This window comes from Anomaloglossus baeobatrachus, chromosome 10, assembly GCF_048569485.1.
Source record: "Anomaloglossus baeobatrachus isolate aAnoBae1 chromosome 10, aAnoBae1.hap1, whole genome shotgun sequence".
Lineage (NCBI taxonomy): Eukaryota > Metazoa > Chordata > Amphibia > Anura > Aromobatidae > Anomaloglossus > Anomaloglossus baeobatrachus.
This window is the reverse complement of record NC_134362.1, coordinates 4,184,126-4,202,803: the sequence shown is the minus strand read 5'-3', so window position 1 is coordinate 4,202,803 and position 18,678 is coordinate 4,184,126. Positions and strand designations below refer to the sequence as shown.

General features: G+C 51.1%; 1 protein-coding gene and 1 long non-coding RNA gene across 2 annotated transcripts in view; one reads left to right on the top strand and one right to left on the bottom strand.

The window, feature by feature from the left end:
- LOC142255389 (uncharacterized) overlaps positions 1-17,441 on the top strand; it is a 31,659-nt gene extending 14,218 nt beyond the window's left edge. Inside the window, exon 3 of the long non-coding RNA XR_012727418.1 lies at positions 17,254-17,441. This is a non-coding gene — a long non-coding RNA (uncharacterized LOC142255389). The remainder of the gene's footprint in view (positions 1-17,253) is intronic.
- Positions 1-18,678, bottom strand: part of SOX6 (SRY-box transcription factor 6) — an 853,991-nt gene that overhangs the window by 815,503 nt on the left and 19,810 nt on the right. The window lies entirely within an intron of this gene.

Below are 18,678 nucleotides of genomic sequence, written 5' to 3'. Positions count from 1 at the left end.
ATCACCAACCCCTACCCACGGAGGGGCAACACAACAACTTGCTGCTTCACACCATCACTCCCGGGGTCCCCACACCGAGCAGCGGTGGTGCTAACAAATCACCACAACCGTGGGTGGCGTCACGGACAATAGACTATATCCCAAAACCGAATCCCCTTTCACTCACGGGCGAGGAGCGCCGCTCGAGAACCCCCGGGATTCGGCCCACCGCTCGAGCCACCACTGAGCAGCAGCAGCCGGACCCGAGCAGAGGGGTGAGTGCAGTGCTGACACCCTCCTCCCCGCCCGCGACAACTTGGCGTCACGAACAGGATCGTACCGCTCTGCCGTTGGGTAGAGGTGCGCCTTGTGACCGCCGGAGGTGTCCGGCAGAAAAATTTCAGAAGCCGCCATCTTTGGCGTGAAAAGTCCCCGCTCGAGCGTCTTCTCGAGTAGCAGAGGCGCGAAGGTCAAAACCCCGCCCCGAAAGAGGAGTGTCTGAAGAGAAGCTAAGGGGGACACGATGGCGGCTGGCTGCATGTGAGCGCAGCTATAAAAGCAGGGACGCCAGGACTCTGCAGTCACCCTGTTCCTGGAAGAAGTCATCATGTGGATGCCGTCCCGCGACACCGTAGCCCCCGCGCCTGGGACCGCGGCGTGGGTAGAGATCCGGACCGCGCAGCTCTACCAACGGCTGCAGGTCAAGATGCAGCTCCTCATGGAGGAGTGGGAGGCCGACACGGCGGACGTTATAGCAGCCGTGCGGAGACGCGAGGAGGAAGCGGAGGAAGGGAGGGTGAGTGACCCACGCCTCGATGCCCTGGAAGGGCCGGTCAACACGGCTGCGGGACCCGGTCCAAGCCCTCTCCCCCCGCCGCCTCCCTCGCCACCCGTCTCGGAGGCCGTGACCCCGCCACTAGGCCTGCTACCACCGCAACCGGTAGCAATACCCAGCGTCCCCGCCCAGGCGGGCCGACCTGTAGCCGGAGCCCGTAGTCGACCGGAGGTGTTGCCATGGAAGGTCCCAAAGACTAAACCGGAGGCATCCCCTGAAAAGTCCTCCGAGCCGGAGCTGATGACCCGCTCCGAGCCGAAGGCCCAGCAGCGGAAAGCACCTGTGCCCATCCCCCACACCTCGGCTGAGGTAGCGCCGGGTTGTTGCTGTAAGGCAGCGCCCAAGGCCAAGACACCGCGGGACCCGCCGCCCAGATTCCTGACAGTGGGCAACGTCCAGAATGTCCCGCGGGGCCCGACCCGTGCGCCGGAGCTCGCAGCAGCGCCATATTGGGATAGGGAGCCGGTACCGCTGGGCCTGGAGATCGGTGAACGGGAGAGGAAGAAGGCCGAGCTGGTGGCCCGAGCGATAAGGGAGAAGGAGAATCTCCGCCAGGCCACGTTCCGTGTCCGGGGCCCGCTGTACGTGGGGCAGGTGAGGCGGTTTGATGTCCGCCGGGGCTATAGGTTTATTTATGAACCGGGCCTGGAGGCCGAAGTGTTTGTAGCCCGGCGGGATGTAAATACCCACCTGCCTGAAGAGCATCCCGGCCGCAACCTAATGCCGGGTGACATTGTCCAGTATACCCGGCACTGTGGAGAGAGGGGGTGGTTCGCCCCGGATGCCAAACTGAGGGGCAGCCAGGAGAGCCGAGTGAGTCCTGCACCCTCTCCCTTAGATGAAGCTGAAAGTCCGGAGTAAGGGCAGCGGAGCACCGTTGTCCAGTCCCCGTTGGGACCACCACTGAGTTGTGTTTGTTTGAAAGTTTAAAAAAAAAAAAAAAAAATGATGGAAGCAATGATAACCGAAGAAGTAACCTGATTGACCGTGATTTGGAAAACCGGCCGTTGCCGGCACCGTTGTCCCCGTGGGGACCGTTTAAAAAGTTTGCATGAGGAACTGCTCATGGACAAGCCCGTGAACTTGCAGGGCACCCACAAACGTTAGTGGCTTGTAAATAAGTTGTTTACCGTTTCCGCATTGCCGCCTCCGGAGAGGCAGGTTGGAGGGAGGGCCCTCAACAGAGCAGGCTGGGGCCCAGCCACCACAGGGACCGGTGGCTACCCTCTGGAGGGGAAGGACAGATCCCGCTCGGGTAACGTGTGCTGGACTTGGGGACAAGGGGTGCTGCCTGGGTTTTAGGGGCAGCATCAGGGCCAGGTTGCTTGGGTGGGAGAGAGCGGTAACTGTGAACCTTTTGCAACGTTTAAGTAAAGTGCCTCCCGTTATGGGAAGAAGTAATAAAAATCTATATATGTTACCGTTTTACTTTTATATATTACAGAAAATAAAACCGGTGTTGGACGGGCAGCCCGCGGACGGTCTGCATTTTGCTAAGGGGGAATGTGACCCCCTGGGCAAGCCAGGGGTCACAGGTCATCACACCACCACACCCTACACCCCAGTTAGGAACACCAAAGCTAACCAAAATCCTTGTTGCCTTCCTCCAGGAGCTGGTGTCCACACCAGGGGGTGGGCCAGGCGGTTGGCTCCGCCCACCGAGGAGTTCACAGCCCTGGAGGCGGGAGGAACCAGGCAGTTTTAGCCCAGGCAGGGCTTGAGTGAGGAGTAAACAAGTAGAACAGTGAAGGAAGTGAAGTGGTAGAGGAGCAAAGGAGAAAACTGGAGTAAAGGAGTAAAAGTGACAGTAAGAAAGCCTGAAGCTGGTCCGGGTGTGTGCCCCGGACTGAGACAGCAAGGTCAGCAGACGGCGGTGATTGTCTGGAGGGGTGACTGCTCGGAGGTTCCTGGAAGGACCGCGGACGGGTGGTGACCCGGCGGTCTGGAGCAGTGTACAAAGAACAGTCAGCACCAGGGCAGGGGCCTCTCGGACCCCGGCAAGGCTAGGAGTCGCCACAATTTGCCAAATCCGTCAGTGAAGGGGACGTCTGTCTCCCAACAACCAAGTCCCGATTGAAGGCAACAGCCCAACCATTAGAGCAGAGACACCGCCAGGGCACCAGTTTCTGAGGGCCAGCGCCTGCGGGCAAAGAGTAGAGCTCCTCCGGTCCAGCTTGAAGCCGGGGAGCGGGTTACCGGTGGGAACCCATCGCAACCATCAACAACTTAGGTGCAGGAAAAGGGACATCACCGTCACTTACTGGGGAAAGCAAGTGCAGCCGTCCGTGGGAACCGTCTTTCCAGCCGTGTGTTTTACCGAGAACTGTGTCAACGTCTCAGGCTGAGTGAGTACCACAGTGCCGCAAGGCACAGCGCTGCCCCCGCGTCCCTGCGCCCACCAAGCCCTGCATCTCCCACCTCATCACTGGGCCCCGGGATCACCAACCCCTACCCACGGAGGGGCAACACAACAACTTGCTGCTTCACACCATCACTCCCGGGGTCCCCACACCGAGCAGCGGTGGTGCTAACAAATCACCACAACCGTGGGTGGCGTCACGAACAATAGACTATATCCCAAAACCCAATCCCCTTTCACTCACGGGCGAGGAGCGCCGCTCGAGAACCCCCAGGATCCGGCCCACCGCTCGAGCCACCACTGAGCAGCAGCAGCCGGACCCGAGCAGAGGGGTGAGCGCAGTGCTGACACCCTCCTCCCCGCCCGCGACAATGACATGGGGCGACAGGGATCTGAGGTAATGACATGGGGCGACACAGGCATCTGAGGTAATAACATGGGGTGAACAGGGATCTGAGGTAATAACATGGGCCAACACAGGCATCTGAGGTAATGACATGGGGCAACACAGGCATCTGAGGTAATAACATGGGGCGACACAGGCATCTGAGGTAATGACATGGGGCGACACAGGCATCTGAGGTAATAACATGGGGCGACACAGGCATCTGAGGTAATAACATGGGGCGACACAGGCATCTGAGGTAATGACATGGGGCGACACAGGGATCTGAGGTAATGACATGGGGCGACAGGGATCTGAGGTAATGACATGGGCCGACACAGGCATCTGAGGTAATGACATGGGGTGACAGGGATCTGAGGTAATGACATGGGGTGACACAAGCATCTGAGGTAATAACATGGGGCGACAGGGATCTGAGGTAATAACATGGGGCAACACAGAGATCTGAGGTAATGACATGGGGCGACACAGGCATCTGAGGTAATAACATGGGGCGACAGGGATCTGAGGTAATGACATGGGGCGACACAGGGATCTGAGGTAATGACATGGGGCGACAGGGATCTGAGGTAATGACATGGGGCGACACAGGCATCTGAGGTAATAACATGGGGTGACACAGGGATCTGAGGTAATGACATGGGGCGACACAGGCATGTGAGGTAATAACATGGGGCGACAGGGATCTGAGGTAATGACATGGGGTGACACAGGGATCTGAGGTAATGACATGGGGTGACACAGGGATCTGAGGTAATGACATGGGGTGACACAAGCATCTGAGGTAATAACATGGGGCAACAGGGATCTGAGGTAATAACATGGGGCGACAGGGATCTGAGGTAATAACATGGGGCAACACAGAGATCTAAGGTAATAACATGGGGCGACAGGGATCTGAGGTAATGACATGGGGCGACACAGAGATCTGAGGTAATAACATGGGGCGACACAGGCATTTGAGGTAATGACATGGGGCGACAGGGATCTGAGGTAATAACATGGGGCGACAGGGATCTGAGGTAATAACATGGGACGACAGGGATCTGAGGTAATAACATGGGGCGAGAGGGATCTGAGGTAATGACATGGGGCGACAGAGGCATCTGAGGTAATGACATGGGGCGACAGGCATCTGAGGTAATGACATGGGGCGACAGGGATCTGAGGTAATGACATGGGGCGACACAGAGATCTGAGGTAATAACATGGGGCGACACAGAGATCTGAGGTAATAACATGGGGCGACACAGGCATCTGAGGTAATAACATGGGGCGAAACAGAGATCTGAGGTAATAACATGGGGCGACAGAGGCATCTGAGGTAATAACATGGGGCGACACAGGCATCTGAGGTAATGACATGGGGCGACACAGGGATCTGAGGTAATAACATGGAGCGACACAGATCTGAGGTAATGACATGGGGCGACAGGGATCTGAGGTAATGACATGGGGCGACAGGGATTCCACCGCTGCTCTGGCTGGGGAACCTGGGAGTGATGGTATGGAGCAGCCAGTTGTTGTTTTGCCTCTCCGTGGGTAGGAGTTGGTGATACCGGGGCCCAGTGATGGGGTTGGGTAGTGGACAGGCGGGTTATGGGGCCTGTGGAGGTGCAGGGGCGCAGGGACAGCGCTGTGCCGCACGGCACGGAGGTACTCACTCAACCAGTAAACACGACACAGTTCTCGGTAAACAAACGGCTGGTTGGACGGGTCCCTCGGACGGCTACGGTGCTGATGTTCCCTGCAGTTGACGGTGACGATCTCTTCCCTGCACCTATGTGTAATCTTCTGGTAGCGATGGGTTCCCACAGGTAACCCGCTCCCCGACCTGGATATGAGCCGGAGGAGCCCCACTCTTGCCCGCAGGCGCTGGCCCTGGGAAACTGGTGCCTTGGCGGTGGCGGTGTCTCCCCTTAACGGTCGGACTGTTGCCTTCAATCGGGACTTGGTTGTTGAGAGACAGACGTCCCCTTCACTGACGGATTTGGCAAATTATGGCGACTCCTAGCCTTGCCGGGATCCGAAAGGCCCCTGCCCTGGTGCTGACTGTTCTTTGTATACCGCTCCGGCACCGCCGGGTCACCACCCGTCCACGGTCCTTTCGGCAACCTCCGAGCAATCTCTCCTGCAGACGGTCACCGCCGTCTGCCAACCTTGCTGTCTCAGTCCGGGGCACACACCCGGACCAACTTCAGGCTTCTTGCTGTCACTTTTCGCTGTCACTTTCAACTCTCCTCTTACTCTCACTGTTTACTCCTCTGTTTACTCCTTCACTCAAGCTCTGCCTGAGCTAAACTGCCTGGTTTTCCCGCCTCCAGGGCTGTGAACTCCTCGGTGGGCGGAGCCAACTGCCTGGCCCACCATCTGAGGTAATGACATGGGGCGACACAGGCATCTGAGGTAATGACATGGGGCGACAGGGATCTGAGGTAATGACATGGGTCAACACAGGCATCTGAGGTAATAACATGGGGCGACACAGGCATCTGACGTAATGACATGGGGCGACACAGAGATCTGAGGTAATAACATGGGGCGACACAGGCATCTGAGGTAATGACATGGGGCGATACAGGCATCTGAGGTAATGACATGGGGCGACACAGGCATCTGAGGTAATGACATGGGGTGAACAGGCATCTGAGGTAATAACATGGGGTGAACAGGGATCTGAGGTAATGACATGGGGTGACAGGGATCTGAGGTAATGACATGGGGTGACACAAGCATCTGAGGTAATAACATGGGGTGACAGGGATCTGAGGTAATAACATGGGGCAACACAGAGATCTGAGGTAATAACATGGGGCGACACAGGCATCTGAGGTAATAACATGGGACGACACAGGCATCTGAGGTAATAACATGGAGCGACAGGGATCTGAGGTAATGACATGGGGCGACACAGGCATCTGAGGTAATAACATGGGGCAATATAGGCATCTGAGGTAATGACATGGGGCGACAGGCATCTGAGGTAATAACATGGGGCGACACAGGCATCTGAGGTAATGACATGGGGCGACACAGGGATCTGAGGTAATGACATGGGGCGACACAGGGATCTGAGGTAATAACATGGGGCGACACAGAGATCTGAGGTAATAACATGGGGCGACACAGGCATCTGAGGTAATAACATGGGGCGACACAGGGATCTGAGGTAATAACATGGGGCGACACAGGCATGTGAGGTAATAACATGGGGCGACACAGGCATCTGAGGTAATGACATGGGGCGACACAGGGATCGGAGGTAATGACATGGGGCGACAGGGATCTGAGGTAATGACATGGGGCGACACAGGCATCTGAGGTAATAACATGGGGTGACACAGGGATCTGAGGTAGTGACATGGGACGACAGGGATCTGAGGTAATGACATGGGGTGACACAAGCATCTGAGGTAATAACATGGGGCAACAGGGATCTGAGGTAATAACATGGGGCGACAGGGATCTGAGGTAATAACATGGGGCAACACAGAGATCTAAGGTAATAACATGGGGCGACAGGGATCTGAGGTAATAACATGGGGCAACACAGAGATCTAAGGTAATAACATAGGGCGACAGGGATCTGAGGTAATAACATGGGGTGACACAGGGATCTGAGGTAATGACATGGGGCGACATAGGCATCTGAGGTAATAACATGGGGCGACACAGGGATCTGAGATAATAACATGGGGCGACACAGGGATCTGAGATAATAACATGGGGCGAAAGGGATCTGAGGTAATAACATGGGGCGACACAGGCATCTGAGGTAATAACATGGGGCGACTCAGGCGTCTGAGGTAATAACATGGGGCGACACAGGCATGTGAGGTAATAACATGGGGCGACACAGGCATCTGAGGTAATAACATGGGGCGACAGGGATCTGAGGTAATAACATGGGGCGACACAGGCATCTGAGGTAATAACATGGGGGGAAACAGGCATCTGAGGTAATAACATGGGGTGACACAGGCATCTGAGTTAATAACATGGGGCGACACAGGGATCTGAGGTAATAACATGGGGCAATACAGAGATCTAAGGTAATAACATGGGGAGACAGGGATCTGAGGTGATAACATAGGGTGACACCTGCATCTGAGGTAATGACATGGGGCGACATAGGCATCTGAGGTAATAACATGGGGCGACAGGGATCTGAGGTAAATACATGGGGCGACACAGAGATCTGAGGTAATAACATGGGGCGACAGGGATCTGAGGTAAAACATGGGGCACACAGGGATCTGAGGTAATAACATGGGGCGACACAGGGATATGAGGTAATAACAAGGGGCGACAGGGATCTGAGGTAATGACATGGGGCGACAGGGATCTGAGGTAAAACATGGGGCACACAGGGATCTGAGGTAAAACATGGGGCACACAGGGATCTGAGGTAAAACATGGGGCACACAGGGATCTGAAGTAATAACATGGGGCAACAGGGATCTGAAGTAATAACATGGGGCAACAGGGATCTGAGGTAATAACATGGGGCAACAGGGATTTGAGGTAATAACATGGGGGGGACACAGGCATCTGAGGTAATAACATGGGGCAACATAGGCATCTGAGGTAATAACATGGGGCGACAGGGATCTGAGGTAATAACATGGGGCGACACAGAGATCTGAGGTAATAACATGGGGCGACAGGGATCTGAGGTAATAACATGGGGGGACACAGGCATCTCAGGTAATAACATGGGGCGACACAGGCATCTGAGGTAATAACATGGGGCGACACAGGGATCTGAGGTAATGACATGGGGCGACACAGGGATCTGAGGTAATGACATGGGGCGACAGGGATCTGAGGTAATGACATGGGGTGACACAAGCATCTGAGGTAATAACATGGGGCGACAGGGATCTGAGGTAATAACATGGGGCGACAGGGATCTGAGGTAATAACATGGGGCAACACAGAGATCTAAGGTAATAACATGGGGCGACAGGGATCTGAGGTAATAACATGGGGCGACACAGGCATGTGAGGTAATAACATGGGGCGACACAGGCATCTGAGGTAATAACATGGGGCGACAGGGATCTGAGGTAATAACAAGGGGCGACACAGGCATGTGAGGTAATAACATGGGGCGACAGGGATCTGAGGTAATAACATGGGGCAACACAGACATCTGAGGTAATAACATGAGGGGTAATAACATGGAGGGGACACAGGCATCTGAGGTAATAAGATGTGGGACACAGGCATCTAAGGTAATAACGGGGGGACACAGGGATCTAAGGTTATAACATGGGGCGACACAGGGATTTGAGGTACGGTAACAACAGGGAGGATACAGGCATCTCAGATAATAACATGGGGGGACACAGGGATCTGAGGGAATAACAATGGGGGAAACTTGGATATGAGGTAATAACATTGAGGGGACACAGGAATATGAAGTGATAACATGGGAAGACACAGGGATCTGAGGGGACACAGGAATATGAAGTGACATGGGGAGACACGGATTTAAGGTAATATAACGGGAAACAGGGTTCTGAGGTAATAACATGGGGGGGCACAGGCATCTGAGGTAATAACATGGGGTACACAGGGATCTGAGGTAATAACATGGGGTGACAAAGGGATATGAGGTAATAACATGGGGGACACAGGGATATGAGTTAATAATATGGGGGACACAAGGATCTGAGCTGATAACTTGGGGGGGACAGGCATTTGAGGTGATAACATGGGGAGACACAGGGATCTAAGGTAATATGAGGGGGGACACGGATCTGATGTAATAAATTAGGGAAACACATCTTAGGTAATAACATGGGGAGACAGCAATATTTTGTAATAACGGGGGGCAGGGATATGTGCTAATAATATTGGGCAACAGGGATCTGAGGTAGTAACATGAGGGTGGTGATATGAAGTAATAATATGCGGGATACATCTGAGGTAATAACATGGGGGGGCACAGTGATCTGAAGTAATAAAATGTAAAAGATGCAGAGATTTGAGGTAATAACTTGGTTGAGACAATAACAGGGGGATACAGCTCTGAGGTTATAATTTGGGGGTCTAGGATCTGAGGTTAGAGTTTGTGTTTTTTTATTTACTAGCTTTCCATTGTTTTTATGGCTTTTTTGTACTGTTTATCCCCATTTAGTATGTGCTTATTGGACAATACTACTAGGTGTGCGTCTTGTGAGATGTATTCATGTTTTGAACAGCCGTTTTATGGGTGATTATGTCTGCGCTCAATGTCAGCATGTTAAATATTTGGAAGCCCAGGTAATGGATTTAAATATGCAGCTTTCAACACTCAGAAGCATTGCAAACTGGAGAGGAGTTTAGAGCTCACTGAGCAATTCTGACTGGGGAAACTGATATGGAGGAGGGTGAAGGTGGTGAAAATCAGGACCCAGAGGTAGGTAGCTGGGAAGCAGAAGAAGGGTTAGGCTGAGACCGCACTTTGCGTTTCCACCTGCGTTTTAGGTGCTTTTTAGGTCCGTTTTGAGAAGTACAGTTTTGATTTTTCAGCAAAGTCTATGAAAATTGGGATTTCTAGACCGCACTTTGCGTTTCTAAGTTTAATTTGCATATTTTGTGGCAAAAAACATGCGTTCAAAGAAGCAGCATGTCAATTGTTTTTGCCATTTTGGGTGCGTTTTGCTAACATTGAAGTCAATGAGAAATGGCAAAAATCAAGATTCCTACAAATTCCTGCGTCTTTACCTGCTTTTTATGTGCAGAAAACATGCGTTTTGGACTACCAAAATGCATGTGTCATGGTTCGCCTCCCTGTCCACATGGCTAGGGGGCGGAGCCTTCTCTCGAGCCTCACTTCCAGACCCTGGATGCCTTAAAAGCTGGCATTTCCAGTGAACCAGTGCCGGCTATAAGCTTAGCACTGCTTTGCCTGTGATTGCTGGTCCTGTGAGCGATATCCTGATCTGTCTGTTCCTGTGCCCCCGTGCCCTTGTCTGTGTTCCATCCCCTGGTCGTCCCTCCTGTCCTCTGTCCCCTCTCCTATTTCCCCATTCGGTTGCTTCCTCCGGTACTGACCTTGGCCTGACTTTGACTCTGCTTTTGGTCGTCCCTCCGGTCCTGCTTCTGCCCGTACGGTGTTTGACCCAGCCTGCCTGACTATTCCTTGCATGCTCTGCATCTCTGCTTCTCAGCTGTGCTTTGAGGTAATGCATGAGAACGCTGTGAATTCACTTCCTGGTTCTCATTGCTCTGTGTAGTGTATTATGCTGCAGAGCTCTGGCTCCCCCTGGTGGCAGCATTACAGTATAGCCGGCCTCTATAGGCTTTATCTCCCATAGGGGGAAAAAAAAAAAAAAGACATTTATTTCTTGGTAGTGGGATCCAACTTTACAGCATAAAAAACTGTAATGGATCCACTCAGTACCTTGTGCGAGCAAGTAGCCAACCTTACGCAGCTGGTGCAGGATTTGGCTGCAGAGCATCGCACCCTGGTAGCTTCACACAATATGCTGCAGAGTGAGGTCTCCGCTTCTGCGAGGGCCACCTCAGTGGCAGCTACCTCACAAATCATAGGACAGCATAGTCCCACGGATGTCCAACTGACCTCCCCCGAACCCACGGTGATGCTCCCCGATAAATTCTCGGTGGAGAAAAACCTATTTCGGACATTTAGGGAGAGTTGCAGGCTCCTTTTCACTCTCCGGCCTCGGTCCTCGGGGAATGAGACCCAGCGGGTGGGGATCATCATGTCGTTACTTAGAGGGGGTCCCCAGACCTGGGCGTTTTCCCTACCCCCTTCGGACCCGGAACGGCATTCGGTTGACCTCTTCTTTAACTCCCTCGGGGTGATATACGATGAACCAGACCGTGTACGAGTGGCTGAAGACAGGATCATGTGTCTCACTCAGGGAAACACACTGCTGAGCTATATTGTTCTGAGTTTCGGCAGTGGTCCACTGAGGTACGGTGGACCGATTCTGCACTTAGGTGCCAATTCCGGAGAGGCCTTTCGGACTCACTGAAAGACGCTTTGGCTCTGCACCCACCTCCCAGCTCCTTGGATGATGCGATGACGGAGGCAGTTCGTATGGACCGCAGATTACGAGAAAGAAGGGGCACCATGCGTGAGATTCCGCCCCCTCTACCCAGGGCACCTTCTTTGCCGGCTATGGAACACATGGAAGTTGGAGCCATCAGTCCGGATGAGAAGGAGAGGAGAAGACACCAGGATCTCAAGCTGTGCTTCTATTGAGGACACCATGGACACTGGAGGAAAGACTGCCCGGCTTGCCCCTCCGCTAAACAGTCGTCGGGAAACTTCTAAGTCTGGGTAACGGTCGAGGAGGTTGCCCAGACTATCAGGTACCTTTCCTCTCCTCCAATAAGATACTTCTGAATGTCGACCTCCGGGTCAAGGAGTCGGTCTGGTCTGCTACTGCCTTTGTTGACTGTGGGTCCGCTATGAACTTCATTGACTCTGAGTTGGTCCAAAGATTAGAGTTAGGGACAGTAAGGTTAGAAGGACCCATTCAACTCCTGGCAATTGATAAAACACCGCTGCCTCAAAACCTCATTCGGTTTGCTACTGAAAAATTTACTCTTGTGATCGGGTCTCTGCATTCTGAAACTATTTCTTGTTTTGTAATGGCCAATCTCCCTGCTGGATTAGTGTTGGGGTATCCATGGTTAAGGTTACATAATCCCGTTATTGATTGGGAGTGTCGTACCATAGTCAAATGGAGTCCGGCTTGTCATAAAAGATGTTTACAATCGGTACCTGTGTTCTCCGTAAGTCCTGAGGGTCTTCCGGAATACCTGAGGGACTACGGAGACGTATTCTCGGAAACAGAGGCCGAGGTTTTGCCGCCTCATCGCCCATATGACTGTGCCATCGATTTGCTTCCCAATACCAAATTGCCCAAGGCCCGTTTATATCACCTCTCGGGTCCAGAAAGGGCTGCTATGAAATCGTACATATCTGAGAGTATACGTAAAGGGCATATCCATCCTTCTTCTTTCCCTGTGGCCGCTGGGTTCTTTTTTGTAAAGAAGAAGGACGGAGGATTAAGGCCATGTCTCGATTTCCGAGAATTGAATAAAATTACTGTGAAAAACACATATCCGCTTCCGCTCATCCCTGATCTCTACAACCAACTCTCTGAAGCCCGGTGGTTTACTAAACTAGATCTCAGGGGGGCCTATAATCTTATCCGTATTAGAGAAGGGGATGAGTGGAAAACGGCCTTTCTGACGTCAGAGGGGTTATTCGAGAATTTGGTTATGCCTTTTGGTCTAACAAATGCCCCTGCGGTGTTTCAAAATTTCATCAATGATATCTTCTCTGATTTTCTTGGTCGTTTTGTGGTCATCTATCTCGATGACATTTTGATTTATTCTGCCGATAGAGATACGCATATTATGCATGTTCGCTCAGTATTACAGAGATTACGTGATAACCATCTGTTTGCTAAACTTGAAAAATGTGTTTTCTCTGTTCAGGAAATAGCCTTTCTTGGGTTACTCCTTTCTTGTGATGGGTTTAAAATGGACCCAGGAAAGGTGCAGGCTATCGTGGATTGGGTGCAACCCAGGGATATCAAGGCGCTACAACGCTTTTTGGGTTTCGCAAATTATTATCGACGGTTCATTAAGGGGTTTTCTCAAATTGCCAAGCCATTGACTGACCTTACACGGAAAGGGGCGGATCTGCAGAACTGGTCGCAAATGGCTGTCCAGGCCTTTCTTGAGCTAAAGGACCGGTTCATGTCCGCCCCGGTCCTGGTACAGCCTGACCTCGAGGAGCCGTTTATTGTGGAGGTGGACGCCTCAGAGGTCGGGGTGGGAGCTGTTCTCTCTCAGGGCCCTGCTACTCTGACTAATCTGCGACCATGTGCGTTCTTCTCCAAGGAATTCACTCCGGCTGAGAGGAATTATAATGTGGGTAACCGTGAATTATTGGCAGTAAAATTGGCATTTGAAGAATGGAGGCATTTTTTGGAGGGTGCTGTTCACCGTATTACTGTCATCACCGATCATAAAAACCTCGCGTATATTGAGTCCGCCAAGAGATTGACGCCTCGACAAGCGAGGTGGGCTCTTTTTTTTTCTAGATTCCATTTGTGTATTACTTTTCGGCCGGGGTCTAAAAACGTGAGGGCAGATGCACTGTCCCATAGTTTGGACCCGGTGTCACCTCCAGAGCCTCCTTCCTCCATTCTTCCGCGAGGGGTGGTGGTCGCTGCCTTGTCATCCGAGTTGGAGGCTGAGGTCAGGGAGGCCCAGTCCTCAGCGCCATCTTCCGCTCTAGACACTAAACTGTTTGTCCCTTTGCACCTCCGGTTACGGGTACTTCAAGAGTTCCATGAGTCCGTACTCAGCGGCCATCCTGGAATTACAGCCACTCGCAGGGCTGTTGCTCGACTGTTTTGGTGGCCATCTCTTCACTCAGATGTTGCTCGGTTTGTGTCTGCCTGTGCTACATGTGCCCGTGCTAAGGTATGTCATAACCGGCCGGCCGGGGAACTGGTTCCATTACCTGTTCCTGAAAGACCATGGACCCACTTGTCCATGGATTTCATTACGGACCTCCCTGTCTCAAATGGTATGACTGTGATCTGGGTGGTGGTGGATCGTTTTAGTAAACAGGCACATTTTGTTCCCCTCTCTGGTCTACCTAATGCTGCGGCCCTTGCCAACCACTTTATTGACCAGGTGGTTCGGTTACATGGGTTGCCCCTGAATATTGTGTCTGACAGGGGGGTACAATTCATTTCTCGGTTTTGGAGGGCCTTGTGCAGGTGGTTGGGAATGGAGTTGTCCTTCTCGTCCGCCTATCATCCTGAGTCCAATGGGCAGACGGAAAGGATGAATCAGACCCTTGAGCAAATCCTGCGGTGCTTCGTTTCTGCTCAGCAGGAGGATTGGTGTATGTTTTTGCCCCTTGCGGAGTTTGCATTCAATAGCAGAGTACATCAGTCTACGGGAACCTCTCCCTTCTTCTGTAATTACGGGTTTCACCCTCACTTCGGGACCTTCTCTAGAGTGGATTCGGGGTGTCCAGGGGCCGAGTCCGTCGTTCAGCATCTGGGGAAGGTGTGGAAGGAGGTACAACGGTGCATCGAGACGGCTCAACAGTCCCAGAAACGCCAAGCGGACAAACGCCGTTCTCTGGGACCCCCCTTTCGGGTGGGGGACAAAGTGTGGCTGTCCACTCGGAATATTAGGCTTAGGGTTCCATCTGCTAAGTTGGGTCCTAAGTTTATAGGTCCCTATGAGATCATCGAGGTGATCAACCCGGTGGCCTTTCGGTTGCAACTGCCCCAGACCTTGCGTATTCCTAACGTATTTCATACCTCCTTGCTTAAGCCATTTGTTCCATCGGTGGTGGATTCTCAGACCCCTCCAGCTCCGATATTGGTGGACGGTGAGGAGGAGTACGAGATCCAGCGTATTATCGCTTCTCGTTGGGTTCGTCGTTCCCTCCAGTATCTGATCCATTGGAAGGGTTACGGTCCGGAGGACAGGTCATGGGTGCCGGCTCGATCCGTTCGGGCCGATCGGTTAATTGCGGCTTTCCACCGGAAGTATCCTGGGAAGCCTGGGGGTCCAGTGCCCCCCCCCTTGAGGAGGGGGTACTGTCATGGTTCACCTCCCTGTCCACATGGCTAGGGGGCGGAGCCTTCTCTCGAGCCTCACTTCCAGACCCTGGATGCCTTAAAAGCTGGCATTTCCAGTGAACCAGTGCCGGCTATAAGCTTAGCACTGCTTTGCCTGTGATTGCTGGTCCTGTGAGTGATATCCTGATCTGTCTGTTCCTGTGCCCCCGTGCCCTTGTCTGTGTTCCATCCCCTGGTCGTCCCTCCTGTCCTCTGTCCCCTCTCCTATTTCCCCACTCGGTTGCTTCCTCCGGTACTGACCTTGGCCTGACTTTGACTCCGCTTTTGCTCGTTCCTCCAGTCCTGCTTCTGCCCATACGGTGTTTGACCCAGCCTGTCTGACTATTCCTTGCATGCTCTGCAGCTCTGCTTCTCAGCTGTGCTTTGAGGTAATGCATGAGAACGCTGTGCATTCACTTCCTGGTTCTCATTGCTCTGTGTAGTGTATTATGCTACAGAGCTCTGGCTCCCCCTGGTGGCAGCATTACAGCATGCTTTTTGGATAATAAAATAATGATTTCATATGTCCCTTTACACACACACAGTCCGACAATTAAATTAAAGAAAAATAATAAATTATTGCTATTTTTCCAAAAAATAGTATATTACCGCTATAATTTTAATCATTATTTCTATTTTCTAAATTATTTCTAAAATTCTGTGTTCCTTTTTTTTTCTTTTTTCATTGTGTTTGACTGTTTAAATTTTATTTAGCAGTGTCTTGATGTTCAAAACGCATCTGTCAAAACACAGGTGAAAAAGCATGTATAAAGTGCTGACAACGCATCTAAAACGCGGTAAATACGCATGCGTTTTCAGCGCTAAAGTTCTGAAAAAGTCAACTTTGGTCAAATCAATTAAGCCCAAAACGTGCGTTCAGAACTGCAAGTAGGAGAACGCAAAGTGGGGTCTCAGCCTTAGGGGGAAAGTGTCAGGGAGCCTAGTCCTTATGTGGCAGGACGTCGCTCCGAGCAACCAGGAAAATGGCTGCTATAGGAAGAAGGAAAATAGGAGAGCAGGAAAGGCCAGACAGAGGGTGGTGGTAGGGGACTCTATCATTAGGGGACAGACAGGGTTATTTGCCGCCGAGACCGTGAATGCAAAAAAGTTTGCTGTTTGGCATACTGTGGATTGGATAGATAGATTGCTGGGTAGGACTGGGGAAAACTTGTAATGGTGCACATTGGTACCAATAACAAAGCTAGAGGGAGATGGAAGGTCGTTAAAAATGATTACAGCGAACTAAGAGAGTAGCTGAATTCCAGGACCTCCAAGGTGATGTTTTCAGAAATACACAAACCACAAGCTTAGGGAGATAAATGGCTTAGAAATTGGTGCAGGAAGGAAGGGTTTGGGTTCATGAAGAACTGGGACGAATTCTCTGTCACTATAAACTCTAAGATAGAGACGGGCTGCACCTCAATGGGGAGGGTGCAGCTGTGCTGGGGTAAAAATGGTCAGAAGAATGGAGGAGCTTTTGTACTGGGATTTGGGGGGAAGGGGGTTGTTGTGCCAAAAAGGGGATAGATAGAAATCCAAGAGTGAGACAGTATGGGTCAATGAGGATTTAAGATGGGCTGGGGCATACAATGAAATTAGGGAGGCTAGGAGTAAAGAATAGTATTAAATATCTGCTGACAGATGCAAAAAGTCTTGTAAACAAAATAAATGAGTTGGAGACTCTTATGTCAGCCATGGATTACGATTTAGTGGGCATTACAGAAACCTGGCTGGATGAGAGCCATGGCTGGTTGACAAACGTAGAGGGTTATAGTACATTCAGAAAGGACAGGAAATACAAGAAAAGGTGGAGGGGTGTGTATATTTATTAAATCTAACTTAAGACCTGTGCTCAATGACAACATTGGGGGGCGATGTGACAATGTAGAATTAGTACGGGTAAATGTACATTGGGAGGGCAATAATGGAATGCTACTAATTGGAGTTTGCTATAAGCCTCCTAACATAATTGAACAGGTAGAGGCTGAAATGCTGCAACGAATTGAACAGGCAGCTAATAATAATAATAATAATCGGGTCCTTATTATAGGGGATTTCAACTATCCAGACATTCAGTGTGACACAGAATATTCAGGTTGTGCTAAAAGCTGCAAATTCTTATCTACAATTCAAGACAATTACCTCAGCTGGTAGATGAACCAACCAGGGAAGATAATCTGCTGGATCTGGTCATGTCAAATAGATACAATCTAAGATCTACAGGTCCGGGAGCACTTGGGCACCAGCGATCATAATATGGTAAGTTTCAATATAATATTCACTAGAACATTTCACATGGAAGTGCTAAAACCTTGAATTTTAGGAAAGCTGATTTCAACAAATTAAAGGAAGAGCTTAATTATGTAGATTGAAACAATGTCATGGTAACTGGGGATACTGAACATAAATGGGGCAAATTTAGGCCCCTTTCACACGTCACTGATTCTGGGACGTTTGTGCTTTTTTTTAAACGTACCAGAATCACTGACATACGCAGACCCATTATAATGAATGGGTCTGCTCACACGTCAGTGATTTTTCACTGCACGTGTGTCCGTGCGGCGTACCCGCGTGTGCGTGATTGCCGCACGGAGACATGTCCATTTTTTTCTGGAATCACTGATGTCCCACGGACCACGCAGTGGTGTGGTCCGTGAAACACGTGCCAGAAAAAAACGTGCATTTAAAATAAACATTTTTACTCACCCGGCTTCAGCGGCGCTCTCTGCAGCCCGTGCAGCCTGCTGCTTCTAAGCCGGCTTATTACTGTCGCGCATATTAATGATGCACGACACAGCCGACCCGGAAGCAGCTGCTGCAGGGGTCAGCGCCGGCCGGATGCTGCACCGTGGGAGCGATCAGCACCATGGAGAGCGGGAGCGGGCACAGGTGAGTTAATCTCTAAGTGCAATCACGGGCCACGGAGAATGGAGCCCAGATTGCACTTAGACAACCCACGTGTGCCGTAATTCACGGCACACGGAGGGACATGTGCGTGTTTTACACGCCAGTGAAAAACGTCTGTGTTTTTCACTGACGTGTGAAAGGGGCCTTAAGGATATACTACTAGTATCCTCTAGAAAACGTATACCCTCTGGTAATAAAATGTCCAGGAATGAAAAGAAACCACTATGGATAACTAAGACAGTACAACATATAATAAAACAAAAGGCATTCAAACACTTGAAGGCTGAGAATACAGAAATAGCATTTCAGGAGTATAAAATTCTCAATAGGAAATATAAAAAAGAACCCAAGCTACAAATTAGCTACTGAAATAAAAATTGCCAAAGACATTAAAATAAACCCCAAAATTCTCATAGGAGGCACAGGATAAAAAAAAACAAAAAACAGATTATGCTAGCTAGCAGAGATAGAGGGGGATTGGGTGTCCCGACCATCATTAAATATTATTGGGCAAGTTATTTAAAATGCATCCTGGACTGGTCTGCACCTGGAGCATTCTCTAGGTGGA